Raw genomic sequence first — 27,907 nt, 5'->3', positions numbered from 1 at the left:
GAATGGCCTTTTTCAGGACTGCAACTCTGCACAGAGGCACCTAATTGCTGCTTTCAACATCTACATCCTTTACTGCTCCAGGCTCAAAATTAATTTTTATTTTTTTTTATTAAGAAAGGCAAGTATAGCACAAACTCAGGCCTCAAGTGCACCTTTTAGCATTGACAGAAGACTTACCTTCACAATATGCATTTTTTAAAATCCAACATGTTGATTGGGGATGATCGAGATCCAGATGAGTTGATATTTGTTGCTGTTCAACAACCATCAAAGCATCAAACCTCCACTGTACTCTGAGGAGAAAACCAGCAGCTAAATATAAAACTAGCTTATTTCATAACTATGATTTTTTTTGCTTTATTTATTTTTTTAAATCTATGTATGCAACAGCATGGAAATTCTCAAGGCATAAAGAAACCAATACTACTGCCAAAGCAGTATATATAGTTTGTTCTGAAAAACATCCACATGTCACCTACTCTGAAAGGCTGGAGGTTGTAAAACACACCTTGTAGCTTTGGTGAAACTTCTTGATTTCAAAATTTTTCATAGTATACAGCATCATATTTTGTTTTCCAAAAATATTAGCATTTTGTAGGATAAACATTTGGTAAGGATACTAAAAAGGTTTAATTTCTTACTGTCTTTTAAATGGTTTTCCTCATACATGCTAACTGAAGGAAGTCGATTTAATGCAAAAGAATGGCCTAGATTTTAGTTATGAGCATGTTTTTTATTACAGATAGACAGCCATTTCTTTTACCTATATATAATATAGTTCAGTCGACAATGCGTTTGATAACAGTGATCAGTGCTTGGGATCGCTGATTTAAAAAACCCTTTCTCTCTTCATCAGAGAAGATTCAGTCTATCAGGGTTGTGCTCTTTCATCTGTGTTTTGCTTTGTAAAATGAACTACACGGGCAGAATAAATGTTCATATGATCTTTCTCAAGAGCAAATTAAATTACTATTGCATGGCTGCTCCAACACAAAAGAAGGGAAGTTATTATTTGAGGCCTTCGCACTTCCAAATATAATTTTGTAAGTGAATTGGTAAAGTATGCAGCATTGTATGATACTCTAGCTTATCACAAGGAAAGGGTCACACAGATTTCCCTTTTACATTTTCTAAAAGCTACACATCTGTGACTGAAAATAAACCCCTGAAGCTTACTCTTCCAGTTAATTCATAGAAGAAAAAGAACCATATGTTAAGTTAGATGAGTGTCTCCCCTTCTTGCTGTCACTGTGGATGCGGTGAGACACCCTGCTCACAGCTGCAAATACTGAATTACTTTAAGTTCTGGCTAGTGATTGCCTCTATGCCTTTTGCCAGATAAATAATCTTATCTCTTTTAGAGGCCAGCTTCATTCCTGAACTGCTTTCCTCTCTCGTTCTCCTTGCAGCATGTGTTCCTCTGACTGGGGAGAGGAACAGTGCCTGGTTGGGCACTGGCAAGGACACAAGAGCTGAGGCTCATCCCCTTCAGAGAGTTTCTCACACAATGCTTTGGGCATTGGCCCAAAACCATACCAAGTACTTTGGGGTGCAAAATCAAGGGGTTTAAACCTCTTCAGCGTTGCAGCATGTCCTGTGGTGATTGTTTTGGTAAGGATTAAGGGATGTTCTCTTGTGACCCACTGCTTGGCAGCCTGAACCTACGTACTGCAGTAAGGATGCCTTCATTGCTACTGGAGCTCCTCGTTCGGCGTTGCAACTCTTCTTTTGAGCGAAGGATATTAACTATTTCAGCTTTTCTCAGCATGTTCTGTGTCCAGCTTGCCTCCAGTGTGAGGTGATGCTGGGCCCTAAATGATTCACGTCTTCCTCAGAGAAGAGCTGGGATAGCACCAAAATGTGTTGACCATCTAGAGGGAATTAAAGTGCCGCTGTACCTAGATGACCTGTTTGTGAGAGAAAACCTTTCATTTACCACTGTATCAATCCCTTCAGCTTTCAATAAGAATACACTTATTGCAACTAATTCTGGGATTAGTTCAATTGTTTCACCTTAAAGTTTGTGTTTCTATTTGTGAGTACTAAAAGAGGTAACATTCATCTGAATACTCTGTTTAGCTCCATTATTGCAATCATTTTCATAGTTTTCATTTTAGTCCCTACACTGGTAGATAAATACAGGTTAGCCCTCTTTCTCCCCTACATCATGTCTCTTTTCATTAAATTCTAACCACTTGCCTTCTCTACCAAATCTACCAGTCCTGATCAGGGCAATTCCTTTTTCTTCAGCATGACCTGTGAAACACATCAAACTCTCTTTATTTTAATGGGGGGGGTGGGGGTGGGGGGAAGGTATGGGGGACTTATTTTCCTGCACCTCCACTTAATCCTGATGAGATTTGTGCCAGATGCTATGTTTCATAAAGTAAACACCCAGACACGTCTTCTAACTTCATAATTACGTACATATATTCTCCACATAATAAAACGAGAATAAAATCACTCCTCACCCACAAGTAGTAAATCAAGCAAATGGTGAATTAAGTTTGTCTGATGAATGTTGGTCTTTATAAAATTAAGCTGTTTACAACGCGCGGTTCATCTTCTTTTACATGTTTAATGATTTTATTGCTTAGTATTTGTTCTAATATTCCATTATTGTGCTGTTATTGTGCAAGGAAGAAAGAAGTTAGATTTCTGTGCTGCGGTTGTTAAAATCATTCTTCTTTCCATTTCTTTAAAATGTAGGGCATTTTCTGTTTTTCCCCCAATTACAAGTACAAAATTCATGAAATGTCATTCTTATGTGTGCATCATATTTTTTTTCTCTAACACAGATGTAAATGGATGAGTTCTGATGCACCGCTTTTTGATCTCCAAAGAAAACATTGTATTATGGAAAATATGGTGTTTCACACAAAACAGGAAATTTTGCTTTGTTTTCAGTTTTAAATTTTTTTTTTAATAGCATCAAAAATATTTCCAGCTGAAGCATTTGCAGACAAGTACTTTGCTATTTTTCCATTTCAAACTTTTCTCCTATGAAACACCTGAATGACACCTTCAGCTTCCTGCTTGCCAAAGCAATTCGGTCAACCTCAGGAACACTTGCAAAATATTTGCCTCGAAGTAAAAATAGATTTAGCCCCCAAAAGACAATTTCAATTATACTTTTTCCACTTCTCCTTGGCCCAGAGCCATGCCCAGGTGGGGGCCTGTGCCCATACAGGGGAGAGTGCATGCAGCACTGTACGCTTACTAGGACTGCCTGGAACCAGCAGACTGAAAGGAAAGATTTCTGCCTTGCAGGGTGAGCAAAATTTCAGGTGGATGAGGAACTAGCACTGGAGTAAATCAGGAAAGAAAAGTCCAGCCAAAAGTGTGGTGACTCCTGCTTGAGGAAGGAGGAGAGGAAACCTCTCCTAAGAGCTGAGATGAACACACTGGTGGCTCTGAGAACCCCCAAGGGACAAGCAAAGACCCAGCTGGACACTGCACGGGCAGTGAGGTTGTCTGAGCTTGGGAGCAGACAGCATGGCAGCCCAGGCAAGACAGCAATGCCAAGGGTGCTAGAAGGTACCCCCGCACTCCAAAAGCTGCTGCCACCCGGGTGAACAAGAGGACCCATGGGATGAGAGGGTGACAGAACAGCAGATGACACAGGTGTCACATGCACCTTTGGAATCTCCTCTTGGACCTATATGGGCAACCCCCTCTCTATCACTCTTCCTTTTGCCCTTGTCTCCTCTGCCGGTGAAGTCTGGCAGCAGGTTGTGCCAGCTGGCAATTTTTTGCAGTTTGGTTTGTGGTCTCTCTGAATAACTCACCTTTAGGCCTCTTTTTTCACTGTAACCAGTGGAATTATACATGCAGCATTAAATGCAGTTCTCTGCAAAGGACGGGCACCACACAAGTTCCTAATCATTTGAAGTTGTAGGTGGTACACTGCCATCCACATAGTGTTGTATTTCACCCCATCAGAAAGGAAAGGCATGAAAAGTTGAGGAGGAGAATCAGAACTGAAATGTTGCAGAAGTTCCCAAGTTTCTTCTGTGGCCAAAACCTATTCTGCTTCCTACAAGAGCATAGCTTTTATATATTAGCAAGCAATTATGCTGCTTTTAAAAAAACCCGGAAAGATTTTTAGAAACAGAAAATATGCAAGTTATTGTAGCCTACGGCTGGCATTAACTTGCACAATGATAATTTATATTTTATGTGGGTTTTATTTTTATACACCTGCTTTTCTTTGCAATTCATAAAAAAACCATATCAAAGGAATTGCTCTGTCACAGAATTTATAATCCTAATGGAGAGGTTCACATCAGTGCCTTATAATCTTTTAATCTTTCTGATATCAAAGCTAATTTTAGGGAGGAGGGAAATATGTAAGTTGAAAAAAAAAGAATATAGTCTCATTTTCTAATTATTGTATTACTTATTTCTTTCTTAACTGCTTTTCTGATCTGATCCATTACCTGTCAGTCATTTGCACTGTGCTGCTTTTTTTTTTTTTGATCACATTTTTGTTAAGGTTTGTAAAAAGAAAGTCTTAGGATGAGATAACAGTAGGCCAGCAAACCTGCTGCAGCTGAATGGCAGCCAAGAGACGGCCATGTTTGGGGTTTTCCTTGCTTCGGTTCCTTGCTCATGCTCTCTGAGGTTTTGAAAGCCCCTAAGGAGCTCTCAGTCGGGTGAACTGCTGCTTCCCTCAGCATCCCTGCTGTTCTTGCTGTGGTCTCTCCCTCTGGGCTGGGAGGCATGTTAGATTTTTCCAGTGTGATCCCACATTCAACTTGGAGCTCCCATTTTAGGGAAGCCAGGTACACGAGATCCCTTTGCAGCTCTTTTCGCACCCCTGATGGCAGTCAGCATTGTGCGCGAGGGGGCCGGAGGGAGATGGGGGTCTCTGCGGCAACCCATGGGTCAGGAGTCAAGAATCCTGCAGGCAAAAAAGCCCCAGGTGCAGCAGGGGTACCTCTGAATTACTTAATTTCAGTAAAGCAACAAAACATCGTGCCTTTTTACACAGCAGGGTCGATGCAGCACCCGAGCGCTGGTTTTGCGCACCCTTTGGCCGGCTGGCTCCCTAAGACCACCAGCCACTGGCCCCTGGGCCCCTGCTCCATCGGTGCCGCCGGCGAGTGGTGGGGTCTGTACGGAGGGGCAGGGTCGGGGGCACAAGTGTACCCCCAGCCATGGCTCCAGGGTTATCTCTCGGGGCAGGTGACGGCAGATGTTAATTTTCAGATGCCCTCCCATTGCTGTGTTGCCTCTGAGCCCCCGCTCCCCAAGCCAGCAGTGCTATGCTTTCAATTCCCTCATGTGTGACCCAGCAGCCCGTATCATCTTACAGGGAGTGAATAGGAGAGTGAAGGGCAGGCTGTGTGGTCACTGTTTTCAATATCCCTCCCGCTAGCCATTACATCATCCAGCTACTCTCTAAGAGGATTTTCAGCAGGCTTGGCTTCGTTATTAAAATAGTAATTAATTTTTTCCTCTTCACAAAACCCGAGGACCTTCAAATGGAGGCCTCAGGAGCGAGGGCAGCTTCCTTTTGAAAGTGGCCTTTCTAGAAGCCATAATCGGCTCTCCAACTTTACAGTACACATGTTCCCCAGTAAATGTGATTAAAGAGCCACACAAAAAAACCCTTGCAGAAAATTAATTCAGTTTCCAGAATAAAAAGTTTGATAAAGTTGTGCAATGCTCCAATGACAACACATAATAGAAGTGCAGAGTTTTATCCTCTTGAAGGATAAATGAGCGGCCAGAAAGGTCTGGTAGTTCCCAGAGTAAAAACATCTGCTACAGCTAATTCACTTTAGCTTTTGATTGTAAAATTCATTAGCCATATCAGGCAGCTGTAGTTTCAAACATGTTGCTAGGAAGTACAGTTTTACAGGCTGGGATGCCGTTTGTTCTCCCCAGCAGTGGCGAGGTAGCATGAGCGCCCGGTGAAACGCAACCTCCTGCAACCCAAAAATAAGGGCTTGAGTGGCGGGGGAGGGAAGGAGGGAGGGAGGGAGGCCAGGAAGCATAGGGCTGAACGCAAAGAGGTGCCAAGCGCCATCAGGGCCGCAGTGGCTGGTCCTCCCCGTCGCCAGACCAGCGCCGGCTGAAGGCTCCAGCCTTCCCACAGGCTTGGGAAGGAACTGGCTTTGTGGATTAGAAAGCAGACAACGTGCCCATGCACAGTACGGCAGCGCATTTCACTGATCTCTTCTACGGTACTTTTTCATAGACTGTAAGGTCTGTATGGATTGTGCAGTGTGAAGTACATTTTATTGAAAAGTGTTTCCACATGTTGTTTAGATAAAAAGATGAACCCCGAGTGGATTTAAAAATACACACACACACATATATATATGTATATAGGTCTGTGTATTTTTGAATTTTAAATGACATATTTATTCCTATTCCTATCCTTATTCTTAGTTTTTTATTCATTTGTATTATTTATACTTATCTAAGATAAGCAGGGAAAAAACAAGATAAAACTGCATTTCCTGTGTGTTTACTCCTCCCAATTAATCCTCATAGAAGATTATTTTAATCTAATCTCTGAATCTGCAAATAAAATTACAATAGCAAGTATGTCACTCCAGGCTTCTGACCAGCATCCTGTCAGCCTTTTTGGTGCACAGTGATCACAGTCCTCGTAACTCATGTGGAATACCCCCTGCTGCTTGGGTTCAGTTTAGAAAAGTAGCTAATATGACATGGGAGTCAAGGACAGAGAACTTGTTCCTATATGTCAATCAAACAATGGTTACCCTGTACTGGATGAACTTTTCAATTCCTAGAGGGACGGAAAAAATTATTTTTTGAGATTGTTAAGACTAGTGATGGCCAATAAGTGCTGATTTTTGCAGGCCAGAAAGAGTGCCTAAACACCCATCAAACCACCACTGATGTTAGTTAGTGCTGCAAAAATACTGTCCCTCAAGAAAGAGTGACAAACTGACACCTATGTACCCATTGCCCCCTTTTCATAGGTCACAATGAATTATGCAGGACTGGCACCTTAGAGACACGAGGGTCGGTCAGCTTGGTGATGATAAACTCATTTTGATAAAGCTGATTCCAGTGCAACAATTTTTGTATTGTTAACTGGGAAGGATAGAAGTTGACACTTTTCTCCATTGCAACATGAATATAGGGGAACTGTTCTAAATAATCTGATAAATTCACTCAGTTTTCCTTCTCACAGTCATGATATTTTCTCATTATTAGGAATATTCAAAGTTTCATTGATAACAAGAGTCCAGCAAGGACCAATCTTCCCCATGGCAAGACACTGGTACTGGTGTAAATACACCATCCTTTGGAATTTTTCTACCCATTTCAACTTTCACCTGATTCACAACTGACATGCATTGTGCAGACTGTTTACTGTCTTTGCTCCTTTATTTAGAGGAAAACACCAGAAAGCTACTTCACTCAACATGTGTGTAGACCGTATGCCTTTCTTGGAGAAGAGAGGGTGATTAGGGTCTAACACCAATGATTAGGGTCTTGACCAACAGTCATATTTATCAGCCTTTCTGTCTGGATTCGAACCTCCTTTTCTGGTACATTCTTACTTGAAAAATGATTCAGGAAAAATCCTATGTTCTGACATTTTTGTTTCTTCTATTTATTTGTTTTTCAGGTCTGAAGACTCCCTTGAATTCTGATTCACTTCAGAGCCATACTCATAGCAAACACATGCTATGGATGATCTCTGTTGGGTAATCTATGTCTGGAATGGGCAAGGTAATTTTGACATTTAAGCAGAGATGTTCAGCTTCATACAGAATCTATGGGCTTGTGTTGCTATTAAAAGCATTGAAACATTGGCAATTCTGCAAATTATCCACACAGATAAGGATATACTTTTATAGGCATCACCCTGGTTCTCAGCTGGCTTCTGTTGCTGCACTTGTATTTTGTGGTGGTGTTTCTTTTTTTGACGGAGCATTAACTCATACTTGCTTCCATTTCTTCTCTTTCGTATTTAGGGTACTTACTGTGGGGACATTTGGTGTCCAGGTCCTCACTGCATTGCCCTCCCTTATGTCCTTCTCAGACCTAAGCTGCTGGGTCACCCTGGGTACTCCTGATGCTGTCCCTAGCTGTGGAGAGAGGGGCATTTGATGGCAGAGGTTGGTTTTCTCCTGCAGGCCTCTCCTTTTGTTTTACATATGCTGTTCTGGGCACCATTCACGATCCATTCACTTACTCAAACCTTTAATTTAGCATCCCTCTAGGTCTGCAGTCTATTCTGTGACTGAAGTTTTATTCCCTTTTCATTCCTGTTACAGTCTCAGGTGCCATTCAATGTGTGCTGCATAAAAATAAATAAATAACTTATCAAATAAATAAGTAATAAACTAAAGATTTGGTTGCAATTCTTTTCTCATCTTTGCTGGCAGCCATTTCCTTTTGCTTCTGACACTAAAAATGGCTACACAGTACCTGAGGTGTCAGGTGAAAATTAAATAAGACTCCTTTGTCTCACACACACAGAATTCTGTGCCTCTCTCCTTCTTCCACAAAGGCTTGCTGGATACTGCATGATTTGGAATAAAGAAATTTTTGGGATAAGGAGATAAAGAAATATACAAAAAACCCTGCTATGTTGAAGACTGAAGCTGGTTTTAATCCACAGTTTTCCTGAGCTGAAAAAGCATACAGTATCTACTGCAGAAGAGCAGAGGCTGCATTTTCCTGGGTGGTGGGGCCCAACAAGCTGTATTTATACTACGATGTCCTACAGCTCATGTTCTGCGGTGTTGTACAAACTCAACTCCCCTCCTCAATGCAAGGTAAGATGGAAAGAAATTTGGACTGAGCAAGCTTCACTGTCTGTACTTCTCCACCATTTGACACTAGTGCAAATCATCACTTTCTGCTCATGTTCTATATGGGCAGGATGGATATGTATTTTAATTTTTGAGCCATAAACAGTGCTAAACAATCAAGTTACATACATATGCAGCCTACGCTGTGGAGCAAAGGCTCTGCCTGGTGACCCTGCTAACCTTACTGCTGCATATACTTCGCCTAACCCCATGCTGGGACACAATGGAGCCATGTTTCTCCCTCCATGAATCTTAGTTCCCTTGCAAAGAAAACCCAAAGACACAAGGGAAAGGGTTGAGTGCTTTGGTGTGCTCCAACACTCGTGATGAGTATGGTCATGGGCCAGGACTACAGGAGTCCACGTAAAGCACACTTCCATAACAGGGTAGTCTCAGAGTGGATTCCCACTGTGAACTACCATCAATCAGATCCTCTAAAATAAAAATGGCTATACTAATAAAAAAATGACCTCCCCCCCCCGTAAATATTCACTCCTGACCATTTTTTTCTGCTAGCTGTATTTGATTCCAAATACAAAGGTATTCTCTCTGTAACACTGATTTTCAATTGTTTTTAGAATGACTGCAGGCTCTCAGCTAAGAATCTTAGCAATAAAAGGTAAAAGGGAATATTTAGTTGCTTTTGTGGTCATAGTGACACAAGAGGTTGGATATCCTTGTCCTCTACTATTTCTACAATGTGGAGAGGACATGGCAAATGCTCAATGCCACAGATGCACCCCTTATAGTGGACAAATCTAAAATTTTAATATTGCCTCTTTCTTCCTGTTTTATTGCACCTATATTTGATTTCTGTAATATTACAGAAAAACTTCAAAGGTGTCTAGATGACAGATAACTGCTACCTCTAAAACTGTTTTGTTCATATGATTGGTAATGTGTGTTCAAATGAACTGACAGCTTCATCATCTCTCTCATAAACTACAAGAGGAATTAAAACTGAGCCAGGGAAGCACATTTATAGCTAATCTACATTGACATTGCTTCAGCGCTATCAGTGAAGCCGTAGCAATTAATACCTACTGAGTATCTGCCCTAAGGTTTACAAAATGTCTTTTTGTTGTTGTTAATTTTGAAGCAAATAATTAAACATGCAGGATTATTTCACTTATGGTCTTCTACTAAAATATTAGCTCTAAACAAGGACATCGGTGTCTTTCACATAAATATAGGCTTCTCAAAATTTTCTCCACTCCTTCGATGCTCTGGAGGAACCTTCAACCACACCTAGTCCTCAAAGGCAAAAAAAGCAGAGCAATACATGCATATAGATAGATCAGTGTGACATACTGTTTTATTATAGTCTGTGTTCTCAAATCTGTCCCGTGCACTGCCCAAGCCACTGGTGACTCTACAATCAGGTGGCACAGGCATCCACAAAAGTTTTGTAGTCGCATGGGTATAACAGCATGAAAATGAACAGATGTTGCGAGGCACTTCTTATGACTTATTATTCATATTGCAGCAATTCCAAGAGACCATATTCCGACGGGGCTGGATGTAGTACATCCAGTCACTAAATACTTCCCTGGAGTGCAAGGGAAGAGTAGTAAGTGTCCCTGTAAAATGAAGTCTGCTATATTCAGCACACCTTGAGTGTATTTATGTATTCTGGACCACATCTCTACCTTTGGAAGTCTCAGTAAGACAGACACTAACTCTAGTTCTATTTTCTGTGAATCATTCTTTTAAAAAGTAACATCAGAAAACACTCTTGTGACCAGCCTTCCAAAGCTGTTCCCCCCCCCCCAGGCAAGTGGCAGCCTCTTCCCATGTAGCTGCACTTTGCTGGCCAGAATGGAGGGCTGCACTTCACTTATTCCTACAGAATTCTATCAGCTTTGAATCCTGATCCTATGTCTCTGGAAATCCACTGGACGCACAAGTAAGAAGAGGTTCTTCTAGGAACTGCACCAGAAGAAAAGCAAATAAATGAGCCTGATCTTTTCACAAGGCTGTGAATTTAAAAGACTGACAGTAACACTTTTCTTAATTTGCCAACTGAGCAAGTTTGGAAAAGGTTCTTTTCAGCACAAAGTTTATCCACTTTACAGAAAATTAAAAAAAATAAAAGAACTTTAAATAAGCTTCAGGATGTTGACTAGAATTAATTTATTTTGCTCTGGTTTCCACCCTTTCTCTTTTACAGGAAACAAATACTTTGAATGGGACCAGGTTGTGCTCTCAAAACTGAGGGTCAGCATAATAAAAGCGGAGCAGTGAGATTGTGCTCATGATAGAAAGAGTTTATTGCCAAATTTATTTAATCTGCTAGGTCCCTTAAAATAATGCATATACCTGCTCACTGCAATTAACTGCATGCTATTATTGAAGATGATTCTTTTTTTTCCCTTGACAATTTGAGAAAATATACATGATGATGAGTATGACAAAGATGTCAAACAGAACAATAACCTACACAGAGCAAAACCAGACTTGCAGTGCAAGAGGATTACAAAATGTATAACCTTTCTAATGCTTATATTTTTGTCTCACAACACTCAGGCACTAGGAATGAAAAGCAAAATAAGATTGTGATATTTATAACTGAAAAGCAGTGGAAACTGTGACTTACAATAGGTATCTGTATTAATTTGTTTATTTATTTGAAATTAGAAGCCCAAATGTCAATGATTTATCAGGATACATATGAAATTTTCAGTTTCAGCTTTATGTAGGCTTAGCAGTAAGAAGATTGTAGCTGCAAAGATTTTACAGATAAATTGCAGAGAAACAAAAGAATTTAACAAGATTAAACATCAACTTTAATTAGAAATAACCCTATTTGGGCTCTCAAGAGAGTTTAGGGGTGATATCATCAATGATCGACTACACAATTCTCTGTAACATAAATGCATACAGGCTCTTGCTGTTTCTTTGGAAAGCATATTTCATCATGCCAATGACAAAAATCCTCTTGCTAAGTAAAAACAACCCCACCTCTGAAAATACATACTTTGTCATTATGCATATATGTGAAAACAGCATTACACGTGAGCATGTTAATGGTTCATGGTTAAAAGAGTATCCTAAATTTTTTCCCATCAGTATCTAACTGAAAATAGTAATTTTCTTTCTTTTTTAAACTTTTTCCATAGGGTACCACAGCATTATGGCCAAAACCCCATAGCTTAATTTTACTTGCTGAGAGCAAACAGCCAGCCTGACTGTTTTTTGTCCCTGGTGATTTTAAAGAGCGCACTTTTTCTTCTTAAATACGATATAAAGTCTGTATTATTTACTGTGGAAGTTTTCGCTATTGAAATAATGATTGCTAATATAATTGAGTGAGAACATTCTGTTTCCTAGTAGACAGAGGTCCTGTGCAACCTTGCACATTTAAACAAAATGATTACCAGCAATCACCTACTTGAAATTCCTCCAAGGCTTTTTGTGTAGAGTGTATGAATACACGGGAACAAAGACAAAATACACATTTTGTTCTATTTTAGTAGTTCTACTTAGATTTGAACTGGGAAGCTGCAGAACTGGGAACGATCATTTTGTTCCATTTTTCTGAGTTTGACTAAATAAGTTAATTGCCCTAAGATGGAGATCTTGGGATTTACTTGCGTGAACTGTGGCAACACAGTACGTGAGTTGCACACAGAAGTAACTACAAAATCTGTTGTGAGACACATGGACAAAATGAAACAACAGTTGGGAATAATTATGCAGGAATATCTAAGCATTTTAAAAATCTCTTTTTATCTGGGAGACTAATACATGTCCAGGTGGCTAGAATGAGCCCAGTCCAAATACTCGGGGACTTCAAAAGTGTTGCCTGGGCAGGGACTGCAGAACTTGCTCGCGGGTACCTCGGTGATCAGAAATGAAATGAAGAATAATGGCAATAGCAGAGTACGCAGAAAACGGGGGTGCAATCCTTTGAGATCAAATTTGAGTGCTCAAATTGGAAGGGGGAAGGACAGTTTAGGAAAGCTTTCAAAAGCACACGTGCCAGCTGGAAGTCAAACCTTGAGGAATAATAGCACTTTGTCTTTAGTTGATATTATTGTGTCATTCCTTTGCTTCCACCATGTATTTCCATCAGCAATATATTTAAGCAAAGATTTAGTTTTGATTAATGTTGCTGGGATCTGAGCATGTACTTAAGCCTTAAACACATGTTAAATCAAGTTAAATTCTCCCTTAGCTACAGGGCTTCTGGCCTGTATCTGCATATTTCTCCCAACAGCTGATAGCACCCTTGTTCTCTGCTGCTTTAGCCTGAGAGAGAATTGTTGAGCTGAAAGTTTTACCTACGTTGAACATTTTGAAGCATGCTATTAGCATTTGCTTTTTGTTTATTTTTTTATTTGTCTTTTTTGTTTTAATTATTGGTGATACATTTTATTCCATGTCTGGGAAAAGTACCCTTAGTTGCATTATATTCTTTATCCCTGCATGTGCTTATCCCTTTGGTTCTCCCATAAGTAGCTAGTATTCAGCCTGTCACAGGTACATGAGGCTAATAGTTCAATCACTAGGGAGAAGGGGGGGAGCAAGATGAAAGGGCAGGAAATGGCTGTCATGGCCCCAAAGGAAATATTTGTAGGAAAAGGAGCACAACAGCAAATAAAGTGCTAATTAATGTCCAATTCCAGCACTGATATACGGACCACAGCAGTAGGCAAAACCCAGCCTTCTGTTCCAGTCGCTGCTCAGCTTTTGTGTTGTAGCTCTATGCAAGCATGCATCTGCAAGTTTTGAATTTATAAAATTTTTCAATCACCTCCTCAATATATGTTTTGTGTTCAACTTAGTTTTCCTTTTCAGTTCTTTTTTCTGGATTTTTTTTTTTTTAAATTAATATGACTGAGGCTAGTTTGTCTGTGCTGATGCTGACTTGTTCAGTACATCCTGAATTTATAGTAGCAAACACTCTAACTGGAAACATTCTGGGAGGTGCGGTGGGACAAGGACATATCTGATAAGCTGAATAACAAAGAAAAAAGAGAATGAGTTAGGAGATTAAACTCTCCCAGGCCTAATGGGGCTTTCATGGGAAATACTGGACCTCACTCTCAAATTTGGGGATCCGAAAAATACAGTGGCACTTATGGTACTAATTTACTGGCTTTGTCCAGCAGAAGGTATTGAGAGTGAACCTTCTATTGGGGAACATAATAGCAAAAGCAGCAGTGTTTAAAGGAAACACAGCAATTGGTATGAGGAACTGACTAAATCTGTTGCTAAAAGAACAAAAATGAAAGTTGAAATTCACAAAGGAATGTCATGATGATCGATTATTTCTGGTGTTTAGTATCTGAGAATCACATCTTAAGGTAAAATGTTATTTGCTGATGACTGAATGCCAGAAATAATAATCTGACATTAAGCTTTTGTGAATCTGACCAAATGAAAGCCTAAAAAGGGAGTTTATAGAGCAGAATGCATTTGTTTCAATAATGCACAGCTTTTAGAATATAAATGACTGAAATATTACTCATTACCCCATAATCATAAAGGGAACACAATAGTTATTAAATAAAAAAAATAAAATCGCACATTGAAATATAGTCAAAGATATTGCATCAACCAAGAGAAGATAGGAAACTTCAGAGCCAGAGTGGAAAGATCATTTTTGCTTTACAATGTTGCCCATGGCAGCTTGGTATGGACAACAGAGTGGGAGGTTACTTCCAGCACAGCACATATTGTAACTCTTATGTCCAAAGAGGTTAGAACATCAGCTGACCCCATGGGCTCATGACAGGGGGACAAGGGAGACGCTCTCCATGCAAGATGCTTTCTGTAGAGGAGACACTTTCACAGTTACAAATCACAGCAACAGTCAAGATACAGCTATGGAAATATTTTTAATTCCACAAGCTTTTTGGAGGCTTTATGTGTCCCTGATCCACGCTATCAGAATGCTCTGAGATTAAATTGTTTGACATGAGCCAAAACCCATGCCTTGTTCTGGCATGCCATGCCAGCATCCTACAAGCAGCAACCGTGTCTCTCCCTTTGATTGCTGGCCTTGCCAAGTGCAGTGTTGGCATGGCTGGAGGTCCTTGCTCTCATTGGGACGATCCCTCTGTTCCCAGCCTGGCGCTCACGGTCAGCCACGTTCCCGCTGGAAGGTGCGTACCTGGGAACTGACTATGAACCACGACACTTGCCTGTGTTGTATTGGCATAAAATGAAGCAGCTGGAGGATGCGGCTGCTTGAGTCTTAATGAAGTCCCAAGATAAGGCTTTGCCATGCTAAGTTTCTGTCTCAAGAAAGTGTCTACAGTGGAATGGTAACTACAACCTTTCCCCAATTTTTGCTGTGCATGATGAAGATGGGAAGTTTTAAATATAGATCTCCCATAGTTACGTATGTATACAGATATTATGTTCATCTAGCACCATATGTTTATAATCCTGCTCTCAGTCAATAGTTGAAAGTGGTCTTGTAGATCAGGCTTTTCACCGTCTTACATATGTAAGTCATGATTTGTTCCTCTGTGTGTAGGTGTGTGTGAAGCTGTGGCCAAGGAAGAATTTTATCTGATATTTTTAACCCTTTCTTGCACACATATGACAGACTGCACAACTTCAAATTCCCTCGGAACCACTTGTGTTACATGCTGTAAAGCATTACCTATCCAAAAATTGTGTTATCAGATGCTGCCTTTGACTAATGTTTATAAGGTTGCTTTCTGTAAACACCTTGCAAGTTCCCACAGCTTTGGAAAAATAAAATCTTTCTTTACTTCACTAAGTCAATATTCACTTCCTTCAAGTAAGTGAGGCTTACATGGATGTAACTTATGGGAGAAATGGGAGCTTTGTCTTTGTAGCAACACAAAGAAATGTAAACTTGACTTCATAGCCTACTCCATTCCTCCTTCCACAGAAAAAAGGCACTATCTGTAAGATCAGGAGTATAATCAAGAACATTTGATCCTTTGCCTTCTCTGAAAAGACTAGTTACTTTCTTTTCTTTTTGTTATTTTAATCTTGCAGATTAAAAAAGAGAAGATAAAAAAGATCTGCTGAGCACTCCAGTAAAGTAGATTAGGATTTTTCACCTTTCAAGAACAATTGCATTTCTGGTGAGGGACCTTTTGAAATTGTCTCCATTTGAGTTATTGCTTTGACACTGGGAGGAGCTTTTCAAAGGATGAATACAGAAGTTCAATAAACTTCATTTCCCAATGTCAAATGTATTGATGAAATCGAAGTGAAAAGCATGTGAGAGATGAAATTTCTTTCCCAGGCTATGGATGTGCCTCTGACTGTTATGATGGTTCCTCCTCGGGCAGGAATTCCCACAAGCTGGATAAACACACGCACGCTCAGCTTAGCCCGGCTAATAAAGACACTGCTCACGTGTATGCTCCCGTATCGCATAAGGCATTGGCAAAGTATTTGGACAAACACATCGCTAGACAAGATAGCTGTGATGGAGAAGAGTGCATTTTCTTTTAGAACAGCAAGCAAAGTTTACAGGCTTCAAAGGATTTAGATCAAATATGAAACAAAGATAATTTGTTTCTGCAAGTGGAATATGCTCAATTGTACATGAAGAGTTTGTTACTTGAACAGACTCAGAAGGAGTAGGATGATACATGCATATTCGATGCAACATACCACTGAAACAGGTCTTTTTCCAGAGATTGACTTGACTTTAGAAAGTCACATTTCTTCAGTGACTTGCAGGCCAAACGGTGTTCAGGACAGGCATAGGAAACAAGAGACTTCCTGTTTTCCCAATGAGCTTTAAATAATTTCTTTCCTTGTGCTGAATTCACTTTTACTGTAGAAATTTTTACACAGGAGCTGAGATCTGTCTATTTTCCCAAGAATTTGACAAGGCTGATCTTGATTAGTACCGGTCATAAACAATGAAGTATTTGGCAGAGAAAGATGGCAATGTAATAGTTTAGAATAATTCAGCCAAATATTTTTTTTTTTACACAGAAACAGTTTTTCTGCCTTTAAAAATGTAAAATCAAAATGCAAAATGTCTTCCTATTTAAGAGACTATAAATTTTTTTTGCACAGGTGTGATTGATTTTTTGCATCAGCTACCCTATTATTAAATTATTTCTACTTACTGAATTATTATGATATTTAATCTTCACATTATTATTCATCATAGCACTCAGAGGTTTCAATTAGGTTCAGGGTACCATGTGGCTTAATGGCTTAGCAAGCTTTTAGGCTCCCAGTGTCGGACCTTTTTACAACATTGACAATAAAAGGTAATTTGAAGAACAAGGGCTACAAAAGCCTTTTCAAGTACAGAGAGAAAGCAAGAGATACCGAATCTGAAGATTTAGGCCAGGGTTGCTTTTCAAATGATGTCTGACTCAGCTCTCGCGTGACACCAACAAAAATTGTATTATAGTAAGGGATAGATACCTGCCCTAAGACTGGAATAGCATTGCTCTAGCATTGGAAAACACCAAGAAACCCAGAAAGAGACAATATCTTCTCCCCAAAGAGTTTACAGATGGTTGTGGGAACAGAGGCACAGAGAGAGAGAAGACTGAATGGCAGATACGAAGCAGAGTCAAGGCTGAATCCACGTCCTTTAGTCCCAGGGCATACCCATTTTCTCCTGCTATCTCTCCTCGCTGCATGAGGAGAGAGCATGACAGGAGCAGTCGTTAGTGTGAGATGTAATCAAACAGGTCATTGTGGGAGGGTGAGATTATGCTGCTTCTTTTAGTATGGAAGCACCATGTAAATGATTACAACTTACATGGCAAAAAGACAGGAGGTAGTGTCATACAATAGAATATTTCTGATGCTTTAAACAAACAAAACCTTTTACATCTACATTTTTCTCCTTTATCACCCTTATAAAGGTGTAAATTACCCATTGATATTCATGCTATTGTCAGAATATAAATTCACGACGGAAAGGAATGTTTTTATACAGCTACACTTCTTTGAGACGTGGCTTCATCAGCATAATTGGATGGCATTTTTATGTGCTGTATCTGAACTGTACTGTGTCATGTAGTCTTCTGAATGAACAGAGACTCATTTACTTGGTTTTATTTCCTGGGGGTAATGTTTTAGAAAATATATGTGAATCTCAACACATGCATCTTCACTGGAGGTGGAGGCGTTCATCTGGGATCTAAACTGATGTAGACTTTCTGTGTGATCGTGCTCCGTCACCCACCTACAGTTGTAGGTCCATCAGAGTGCCTAAGCCAGGGTTTGATTCCAGCAGAGCAGGCTGTCCCCTTGGACCAACGCTAAGCTGGTGGCTTGAGTAGTGGTGTGGCTCCTGTTGCCTCAGGAGAAACTTGTGCCGTTGTTCCCCTTAAGACCTCTCTTAGGTGAGGAAGTATTATCAATAATGTCACAAAAGGAGAAATAAGGCACAGGATATGCAATCTTAATTCCATGGCAATTTAAACATTTGTAATTCTCTTAAATAATGTCAGTATTCACTAAATAACTCAGTTTATGGCTGGGACCCCATGGTATGGGGAAATGTATATAAATGGGCTTGTGTGGATCTGTACTGTTTAATAGCTCCCAGGCCAGCATTTCTTAAGGTACTGCCCAATCCTTCACATGCCTTCTACACCCGTGAATAGTAGTAAAATTCTTTTCTTCTCCAACAAATGTACTTCTTCCATAAGACATCAAAAGTGTTTTTAGATACCATTACAATTATCAGACAGGCTTTTTAAATGTTTGACAGTAGCTCAGAGATCATAGCTGGTATAAACAGGTGAAGCCTCACCGACTTTATACCTACTAAAAAACTGGTCCAATGCTTAAGTCCATTTTCCCATTAAGTTCAACCACAAAGACCTGTTTCCTCTTCCATTGAATACTCTATCTCAATAATTGTCCATGAAGGCAACAGTGTGGTGCAGGGTAAATAATCTAAATAGCCAATATGAAATGTATGTTCAGTTACTTGATTCTGAGAATATGGGAGAAAACTGGAGTTTGTTCCTCTACAAATTAAAATGGAGTATACCATGAGTTATCTACATTTTAAATTTTGTTTCTTGTGGTCGTAAAATAATAAACTGGGAAACACTCAAATAAGATGTTTTTCACATTACACAAAACTTTAGAATATTGTGACATTTATTGCACTTTTCAATTCTGCAGAAAAAGTGGCATTATAAAGGACCATTATTATTATCTGTAAAGCTGAGCATTGTAAAGTTAAAAGTACTTAAAAGATACGTACTGTTTTATTTTAGCCCCCTTACATGAAGTAGTCCTTAATTACCCAAATGAACATCACATTGCCATAGGTTCCCCACCTCACTCAAAGCAGAGGACAGTCCTGAATAAGTCAGACTGGGTGGCAGAGGGGGCACTAACAACTAGATCCCTGCAAAACTTATTGCAGAAGTTGGAAAGTTTGGATGCATTACATGATTTTCAGATGTGACCATCTTTAGGTGCACCTAAGGTTAGAAATTCAGTCTTTTATTTATGGTGGTGGGGAAGGGAACTTGAAGGAAGAGGTATCTGAGTGCTGCTCCAGAGATTTAGACTTTTTCCTGCCTCTCTTGTGGAGTTTCTAAGGACTCAAGCCATTTCCATGGTCACTAAGTTTTTCATGTATGACATGTGAGGTTGGGATCCTAGAGGGTATCATACCGTGCCATACATAGAAATGCTGAGTTGCACACCCACAGCTGAAATCAGTGGGACTGCTAGCCCATGAAGAGCCCATGAAAGGCTAAATATATACTTTTAAAATGCATCACCACATAAAGCTAAGTCTTATCGTGTTTGAACTAAGCACTGAAAATTAGTGGCTATTTTTTAATCTCTGTTAACACTTTTCTAATACGTTATCCTGGTAATACCCTTGGAGCCAGCTCACTCAATTGTCTATGGGGTTTTGACCTTTGAGGGCTGGCAGGCGGGCTGTGCGAGGAGCCTTGCTGGAAGGGCTGGGGCACCCCCAGGGCCCCACGGCACTCCCTGGTGTCCCCTCCAAAGTGCCACGCTGCTGGCCACAGCCTTGTGAGGGTAAGGAAGCTGATGAACTACTTGCTAAAGAGAGACACGCACGCATGCTGCACCAGATCTTTCTTGCAATGCTTGCTAATCCATCTGTTGTTACATAAAGACCCACCACAACTTACAGCTACTACAGTTTATGGTACATCTTATTCACTGTCTAATGAAACTGTATGGCATTCCAGGGAAAAATAAGTAATACATAACAAGCAGATTTGTAGATGACGAGGTGAGGACCCAAGAAAATAGCTTATCCAAAACAGGAAACTCTCCTGAGTTGCAACTAGGAACTGGAAAAGGTTCAGAAAAGAACTGTATCTCTTCATGAGAGAAAGTAAAGCTACTAAATGGAAGTAAAATGAACAGAAAATGTTTTTTCAGTAGGGCAAAGCCACAGACTGGTTTAGCAGAAAAAATTGTGTGGGAAAAGCAAACAAGTCATCTAACAAAGCAAATAGATGTTTACTTTTTACACACTTATTGCACTATTGTGTGTTTAGGTAAATGAAACATTTGAACAATATCAATCTCATTGGAGAATTCCTAAATTATGTATGAAATATTTTATACTGGTAAGTCAGATGCACGGTTTTTGGAGATCAAGGACCCAGAACTGAGAAGGCAGCCAGAAGACACTGACTTGAACTTCAGTAAATTCACTAGAATTTGCAAAGGTAAAGAGCATAACCTAGAGAGGGTTTGAATTTTTGGATAGGAAACAAGACAGGCAGACTGAGGTCAGCAAACCCAAAGAAACTTGCAGAAATTGTCTAATTAAAGAACTACAAACATAATGTAGATGCTAGCCAGGGCCACAGGAGTGCCTTAAGTTTGGATACATCATTTGTTATATGTGTACATGACAAAACAATACTGCAAATATTTTTAGAAGAGAAAACATTGCTAAAAAGAAACAAGACATATATACTTGCATGCTGAAGAAGAAAAGTCACAGAAACCCTCCAAGGACAGGATGAAATGACAGAAATATTAGCTTGAACAAAAAAAGAGAATATAAATTTTGGGGTGCTAGTGGTAGCCAAAGTTGAAACAAAGGTTTTGAAAAGAAACCCTAGCCATGGTTAATATCAGTAAGTAAAAATCAAAACACACTGAGGAAATAATTTCCACTCTGGATAAATGCTAAGCAGGTATAAATTATTATTAGTAGTATTAGTATTATTGTAATTTCAGGGCTAGTTTACAGATTAAAGTATGTCAGAGAATAAGTCTCGATCAGAGAGTTTATACTGCAGGAGAGCAGAATAATTATTAAAGATATGAAGTAAATTACAGAAAAAAGAAAAAATAAAGGAAATGTATAAGGAGGAAAAACAAAAGTTATCTTTTCAACTAGAAGACACATGCCATAATAAAATGTTATTAATGAACAAACAGGACAAAAAGAAGTGAGGACAAAAAGAAGTGAGAACAAAGGCTGGAGTGAGATTTCATTCCTGTAAATACGTTCAAGAAATACTTCAGAGATATGTTCCTGTGGAAAATAGTCAAGTCAAGGTTCCCATTAACATGACCGAATTACAACATCACTGAAACATTTCACCTGCTCAAGTGTTAAGAAATAGTCAGAACTAGAGCTTATACAAATGATGATGCTAAAACAAGAGGCACTGTGAGTTGTTATTCATATTACAATAAATAAAACCTGTGATAGAGGATCACACAGCTTAAAGCCTTTATACCAAAAGTCAGTACATGGCAAAACAGGGACAGCTTATTAAGTTGTTCCTCATTGCCTACAAAACGGACATTCATCAAAGGCAGACCTATAGGTGAAATGAGATATGATTGCAGTTTCCCTAAAAATGGGAGAAAGAGGGATGAGTGTTGCTCTCTCCTGGTGAAAACAACCAGTGATGGACAAGCCAATGTTTCAGGCACTGCTGTTGGCAAAGACTGAGAAGAGCAACCCAAGACTAAACCCCATGAGGCTCTTTGGAGACTTACAAGACAATACAGATGATTTCAAAAGCTACTGTTGTTCTTTCCTTCATAAGCTGTTTCTGCTTATTTTAGTTAACGTAGCTGTCGTTGCCCTTAACCCAGAGCTTTCATTAATCACCACCCAAGACAGTGATAAGATGTTAATATTTACCCTCTTTTATTGGGTTAACTCTTGCACATACATCTTTGGACAGTGGTAACGTGCTTGAAAAGTGGCCTAACTGTAAACGAGAATTTGGTGAATACTCGTCATCTTCCTCAGTATTGCAACATGTTGTACAAAGAAAAACCAAGATATATCATAGTGTATCACTGACATGGTCATGTGATTTGAGCATATCAGTAAATAAACTGCAACACCAAAATCATAGCAGACGAACAGCTTAGAACTGAACTTTCTGGCAGTAGTTGTCTGTGGGTAAGTGAATTGCAAAATGCAGAATAAAAGGAATGGCACTGGGACAGATGTTTTCATTTCTGCCCCCAAATGCAGTGCTTGCTTATTAAAATGAGATCTCCAAACAGACCTATCTTTCTTGGTCACACTATTGTCTGGTATGATGATTTTTTTTTTTTCCCCAAAAACCAGTTCTCATTAAGTTTTGTTTACTTCTGTAAAGCTCTATGCATTGATGTCTAGGATGGTGAATAAGAGGTGCCAGTCACATAAAACATTTTCTTACCAGGGTTTGCAGGACAGGTTTTTTTCTTCTCATGTGGCTATAAATGCCAGTTAGGCTTCGACAATTCAGAATCTTCATTGTGGCTTTTCCTCATCTACATGCAAATTAGCTTCTTAAATATAACGTTCCTTCAATCCCCTCTCTAGCCCTCTTTAGGGCAGCTTGTTATGATGCCCTTAATGCAAGTGTTATCATGTGCTGGTTTCTTCTAAAATCCATCCTCTATTCTTGTCCTCTTCTTTCTGCCACTCCCCAAGATGAGCTCATCTACAAAAGTGTAGATTGCATTTTAAAAGATAAATGGGCAGCTCTGGGTGTCCAGGGCAGCCAACTTCATCTATAGGAATGTGATTAGACTCAGCCAGTGGAAAGTGCAACTACTTAATGCTTCCTAACCTATGAAAGCATAGGGAGCTCCTAGGAGACGTCAATCATGTCTAGAGGAGGTTTAAAAAAATTTAAAAATTACAATTCAAAGGGTTAAAACAAAGTTGACTTCTGAATCCTTCTTTCTTCCTTTACCCTGGGTTAATGACAACGGGACTGTATATGTTATGACTTATGGCATCTCTTCAGCTTGTTTTCACAGTCTGCCAGTGTCCAGGAAAGTATGGAGCAATAATATTGCAGTATTTATTCGAAGACAATAAGCAGTCATTGCTGAACTAGGGAAGCCAGGCCATGTTTATCTTCATGGATTTAGTCAGCTGGGAGATGAATAAGAGCCAAACTTGAACAAGCAAACATTTGCCTTCTTCTCCACAATGCAGCTATTTCACTTTGCATGGCTGAAGACATAAATCTTTCTTCAGTGGCAAGCAAACAGCTTCAGATACATGGCACTAGCTAGGCGTCACAGGACATCGGCTGAATACTTGTGACCCTGAGTGTTCACAAAAACAACCACAATCCATCTTAAAACAAAAAATGGCAACAATCTTATAACGCTTCAGCAGCAAACAATAAAAAGCTGTAATTCCTTCTGTGAACTGGTCTCTGACTAAATATCAGCTGTAAAAATGACTTCCTATCTATTGTTCTGCTCACAAAAGGAATTATAGGAAATTATTGATTGTAGCAACCAATTGTTGTAGTGCAAATTCAGAAATAAGGGTTCCAAGCTGATATAAAGCAATTTAACTTCTATTGATGCCTTCATGGGGTGACAGGGAATGTTTCAAAAAAACCTCCCATACAGGCTAAAGACATAATGATTTCATTGATATTTTCTTGGTGCAGGAATTAAAAATTCTATAGTTCCTTGGATAGCCAGGCAGTCTGATGTCATAAAGGATGGGGGTGTGGAACAATATTCTAGGACCTTGATCTTTTAAGTTATTGTGCAGTATGATTCAAGGAGTGTAAAGCTATTGCATTTCCATGTGCAGTTCCTTGCTCCTGGAGTCATAGCAAGATGTTAGGAGCATTCATCTGTTTTAATCCTAGTATTTCCTAAAAGTCTTTCATACAAAGCCCTAACTGAACAGCAGTGCCTCCCCCAGTCTGCTCACTGCATGAATCAACAGTTTGGAGAGAGCTGAGGTGGACTTTCACCTCTCGTGTGTTAGCTCTGGTCAGTGCGTATGTGGGTACTTTGGCATTGTTTGCCCAATATAACCTGGGCACCCACCTCTGTGACTCACTTCCCAAATTCTGTGGGAAAGAAAAATGGGTGTATGAGTCAGAAATGAAACTATGACCCCACTAGAGGGTCCCCCGGTGCAGGTTATGTATATAACAACCAGTCAGTCCAGTGTCAGGAATTAAAACACTGGGTCATTCAATGCTGCTTGACTGGAACCACACATGAGGAGGTAAGGGGAGGAAGCAGACCTCTCAATGTTATTACTGCTCCAAAGCTTTGTGGTGAGCTGCATTTATGTTTAGGTAAGCAGATCCTGTGCTCCCCTAGATATTTTTTCCTCAACAGGAGACGTGAATGGCAGGAGGCAGTTTCTGAATGATGACACTATAGAGGAGGTCACTGAGTGGTGCCATGAACATAAGGGAGCCTTACATGGGGTTGCCATCACCAAGCTGCTCTGCAAAGCTCCGAGGACAAATAGAGATACGTACTTGGTTTGAGGGTCTCAAAGCAGCCAGAGGGATCTCTTATTAAAACCGACAATCCAGGCATTGTTTTCCTCACTTAGTGGACATTTCAAGTCCTTTGCTATTGACTCATTATTGTCAATGGCAATGGGGGTAGGGGATGGGGGGAAGAGCTGGGGGGGGGGGGAGGAGGGAATGAGTATTTGGCTGTGAGCAAGTCTAAGAATAAATGGCATCGTCACCGTGTTCCTTGTGGCAGTCAGCTATATGCCTCCCCACCTCTCCCAGTTAGTTTTAGGAGGAGAAGAGGTGCGGTGAAGTCATAAGACCAGATGCATCGAGAATACACCAAGAATCGCATTTAATCTTTTTTTTCTCAAAGTGGGAGTCATTTGGTAACCATGCAGAAGCATTTTAACTAAAGCAGGATTGTTTCTGCTACTTGTTCCTTTGTAGCTTTCACTTATTTACAAGACATTCATTGCAAAGGATCTGCCCTAAGCAGCCAGACCCTCTGTTGTTGTAAATAGTTGGTTGCAAAAATGTCCAGGAGGAGAAGGCAGATGGTACGTCCAGGAGTATAACACAATATATACTGTGATCTGCCTACTGTGTCTTCCCAAACTGTAGGTGAGATATTGTGTGAGCAGCTGTTAGAGATGTGGGAGGGGAGACAGCATGAAATGAAATGGATTAATAAAAACACAGAGAAAAGTACACAGAAATGTCTTCTAGTAATGAGAGTATAAAAACCTCAGCAGCTCCCCTGTACCAAACATAATGCTCCCCCTCATATGCACAGTACATAAAATAGCTCTCCCCAGCCTGTGGGGCTTCCCGCTGCCAAACACAGAAGCTAAAGTGCCGTGCTTTCACATCAGGAAAGAATAAGTGGCCCAGAGCCATTACTGGGCTGTTGAATCCAGGCCGGCATATATGTTAGGCCATATATTCCTCCTGCATTTTCAAGTGTTTGTATTTGGAGTTGTCATCTGCTGGAAAAGAAAGGTGTTCCTAGAAAAAGAAAGCTCTTTCCCTCATACTGTATTTTAAAGGAACTGAAGGGCAGTCTCATTCTTCCACCTTCTCCTCTGTAGAGGAAAAAGCGTCCTTCTTTGCAACTTCTTAATTGCTTAAGTAATGTAGTGTTTCAGTGTTTTATCTGGAAATGCTGCTGTCTCTGAATTGTATAAAGCAGCATTCACCTGAAACAGAAAGAAGTTCTGGATTAAAATCTTATCTCCCAACCACAATTGTCTGTTGGGAGTTTGGACCCATGTGAACGACAGAGCTGAAAGCTATGCGGTCTTGGAAGGTAAAAAGGAAAAATAAGAAATTCCTGGTCTCACTTTCAGTACAAAATCTACCCCTTACCTTAGAATGCAACTCACTTCTGGAAAGCAACTCTACTGGTGGCATTATAGGATTCCACACCTATTGAGTTTCAATGCCAGCCAGAATGCCTGTTTGCACTTTTGTAAGTCCTGCTGTCATTTGTGCAGGTACTTCAGTACAGGTTGGTCCTAAGAATTCCCTCAATGTCTCTGTACCCAGAGGCAATGCCCCAGGATCTCAGAGCAGACACGGGTCTGGCTGCTCTCCGTCCAGGGTAGGGCCCCAGTGACGCCCTGTCTCCACACCAACAGGGACAGGTCTATAGGCTGTACCCACCACAGAGATACCTCAGGTCTTCATGGCCAAAGCTTAGGGAATGGTGCTTGATGGTGCCCAAGAGAAGCTGGAATGAAGCTTGTTGGCCTCAAATATTTGCTCTGCAAGAGCAGGAATTCTGAGAAGGTATAACAATACATGCCTGCTCACGGGACTGGTAAATGTGTCTCATAGATGAGGGAAGTGAACGAAGTAATTTTATGCTAATTATTTTTGGCATTGAGTTGCCCTTTAAAGCAGACTTGAGCAAGCAGACAGATGCAGGGAAAGACCAATGTTTCAGGAGTGTGTGAAACCTTCACCTGGCCGCTCACAGTCAATGACTTACAGCTCAGGCTGTGATTATGTGATTTCTTGCCATTATTTCCTAGTGCACTTAGAGTGAAGTCAACAGAAATAGGCCCTAATCACCTCCATATATTGAGCAAACTGATCTAGTGGAGGGTGTCCCTGCCATGGAAGGGGAGTGGAACTAGATGATGTTTAAGATCCCTTCCAATCCATACCATTCTATGATTCTATGATTCCGTGTTTCTATGATTCAAATTAAGAACCGCTTAATCGCTGTTCTCCTATAGGTGAAGAAGTGGGGCATAATAGACTAAAAGTTACCAGCTATCATACATGTTACTAAATTCAATGGGAAAAATTAAGACATAAGGTAAAAAAAAAAAAAGTTAGATAATTTATGGTGTATTTGCATGTTTAACTTCCATTAATTCCTCACTAAAAGCCAGCAGGTATCAAAATAGTTGCTGCACATTTCAAATTAGGTTTTAGGTCTTGAAACTTTTAGCTGATGTGATTATTATTTGATTACCAAATGTTAAGGTCTGTCCATGAACAGAAGTTAACTCAGAGTTAAGTCCAAAAAATCATTTTTAATGTGGAATAGGAACATCAGTGCACACAGAAACATCCAGCATGCCTTAATTCACATTTCAGTTTTTCCCATGCTGCTTCAAACAGGAAAATTATAGTTCAAATCCCATTTGTATCACTTTGAAAAATACATCTTTGACTCGTCACAAAGGAATGTGTTTTGAAGAGTGAAACACCCTTCCACATGATAAAAACTATTTTCCTTTAACTAGCTGGGCATCTTATTAGCATGGCTATGAGCTCAAATATCAGGACATGGTCTTCATTGGCTAGCAGCTTAAGTCCATGCAATCGAATAAACGCAATCCTTGACATTAAGAACACAAATAAAACTTAACCGCTTACCCGTTACTCCACTGATGTTTACTATGTTGTTACAGGTGGGCTGTCCTCATAACTCCTCCTAAAAGACCTCAGTCTGAAAAAGGAGGTGAGATGTGTGTCTTACTTCACTTATCAGGACCAAATTCAGAGCTTCTTTTTGGGAAGACGTAGGTCAAAGCTTTGTCAGATTCATTTTAGGAAAGAAAAATGCACAGACTATTAAAATACTAAGATATTTCAAATCCCTATTCAATAAAAGACTTCATTGGTCCTAATATATGTACCTTTAGTTATGGGGTCAAAGAACTCAGATGCTATAAATGCAGTATTTCAGTTGCCTAATTTAACCTCTCTAGTTCTAACAACCTTATCAGCTTTAGTTCGCAAGTTTTATTTGAAAAGGAATTTCAACAGATAGACAAGATTACCTTCCCTCCCTACCTCCTTGCTTAAGCAGGTGTCCTTTCACATTAGAAGCTGACTGGCCTGGTTCACACAAGTGGTCAGGTTCGGTTATCGTGATGATGTCTTCTGAGTTTAAACCAG

At 40.0% G+C, this 27,907-nt stretch overlaps 1 long non-coding RNA gene across 1 annotated transcript; it reads right to left on the bottom strand.

The window, feature by feature from the left end:
* Positions 1 to 224: 224 nt before the first annotated feature.
* LOC129203021 (uncharacterized) lies at positions 225 to 27,510 on the bottom strand. The gene is made up of 3 exons (XR_008575898.1): positions 27,383 to 27,510; positions 22,433 to 23,315; positions 225 to 293 (listed from the first exon to the last, which is right to left on the bottom strand). It is a non-coding gene; the product is annotated as an uncharacterized LOC129203021 (long non-coding RNA).
* Between the last annotated feature and the right edge of the window lie 397 nt (positions 27,511 to 27,907).

This window comes from Grus americana, chromosome 2, assembly GCF_028858705.1.
Source record: "Grus americana isolate bGruAme1 chromosome 2, bGruAme1.mat, whole genome shotgun sequence".
NCBI classification, from domain to species: domain Eukaryota; kingdom Metazoa; phylum Chordata; class Aves; order Gruiformes; family Gruidae; genus Grus; species Grus americana.
Note: the sequence above shows the minus strand (reverse complement) of the source record. Positions and strands in the feature narration are given on the sequence as shown.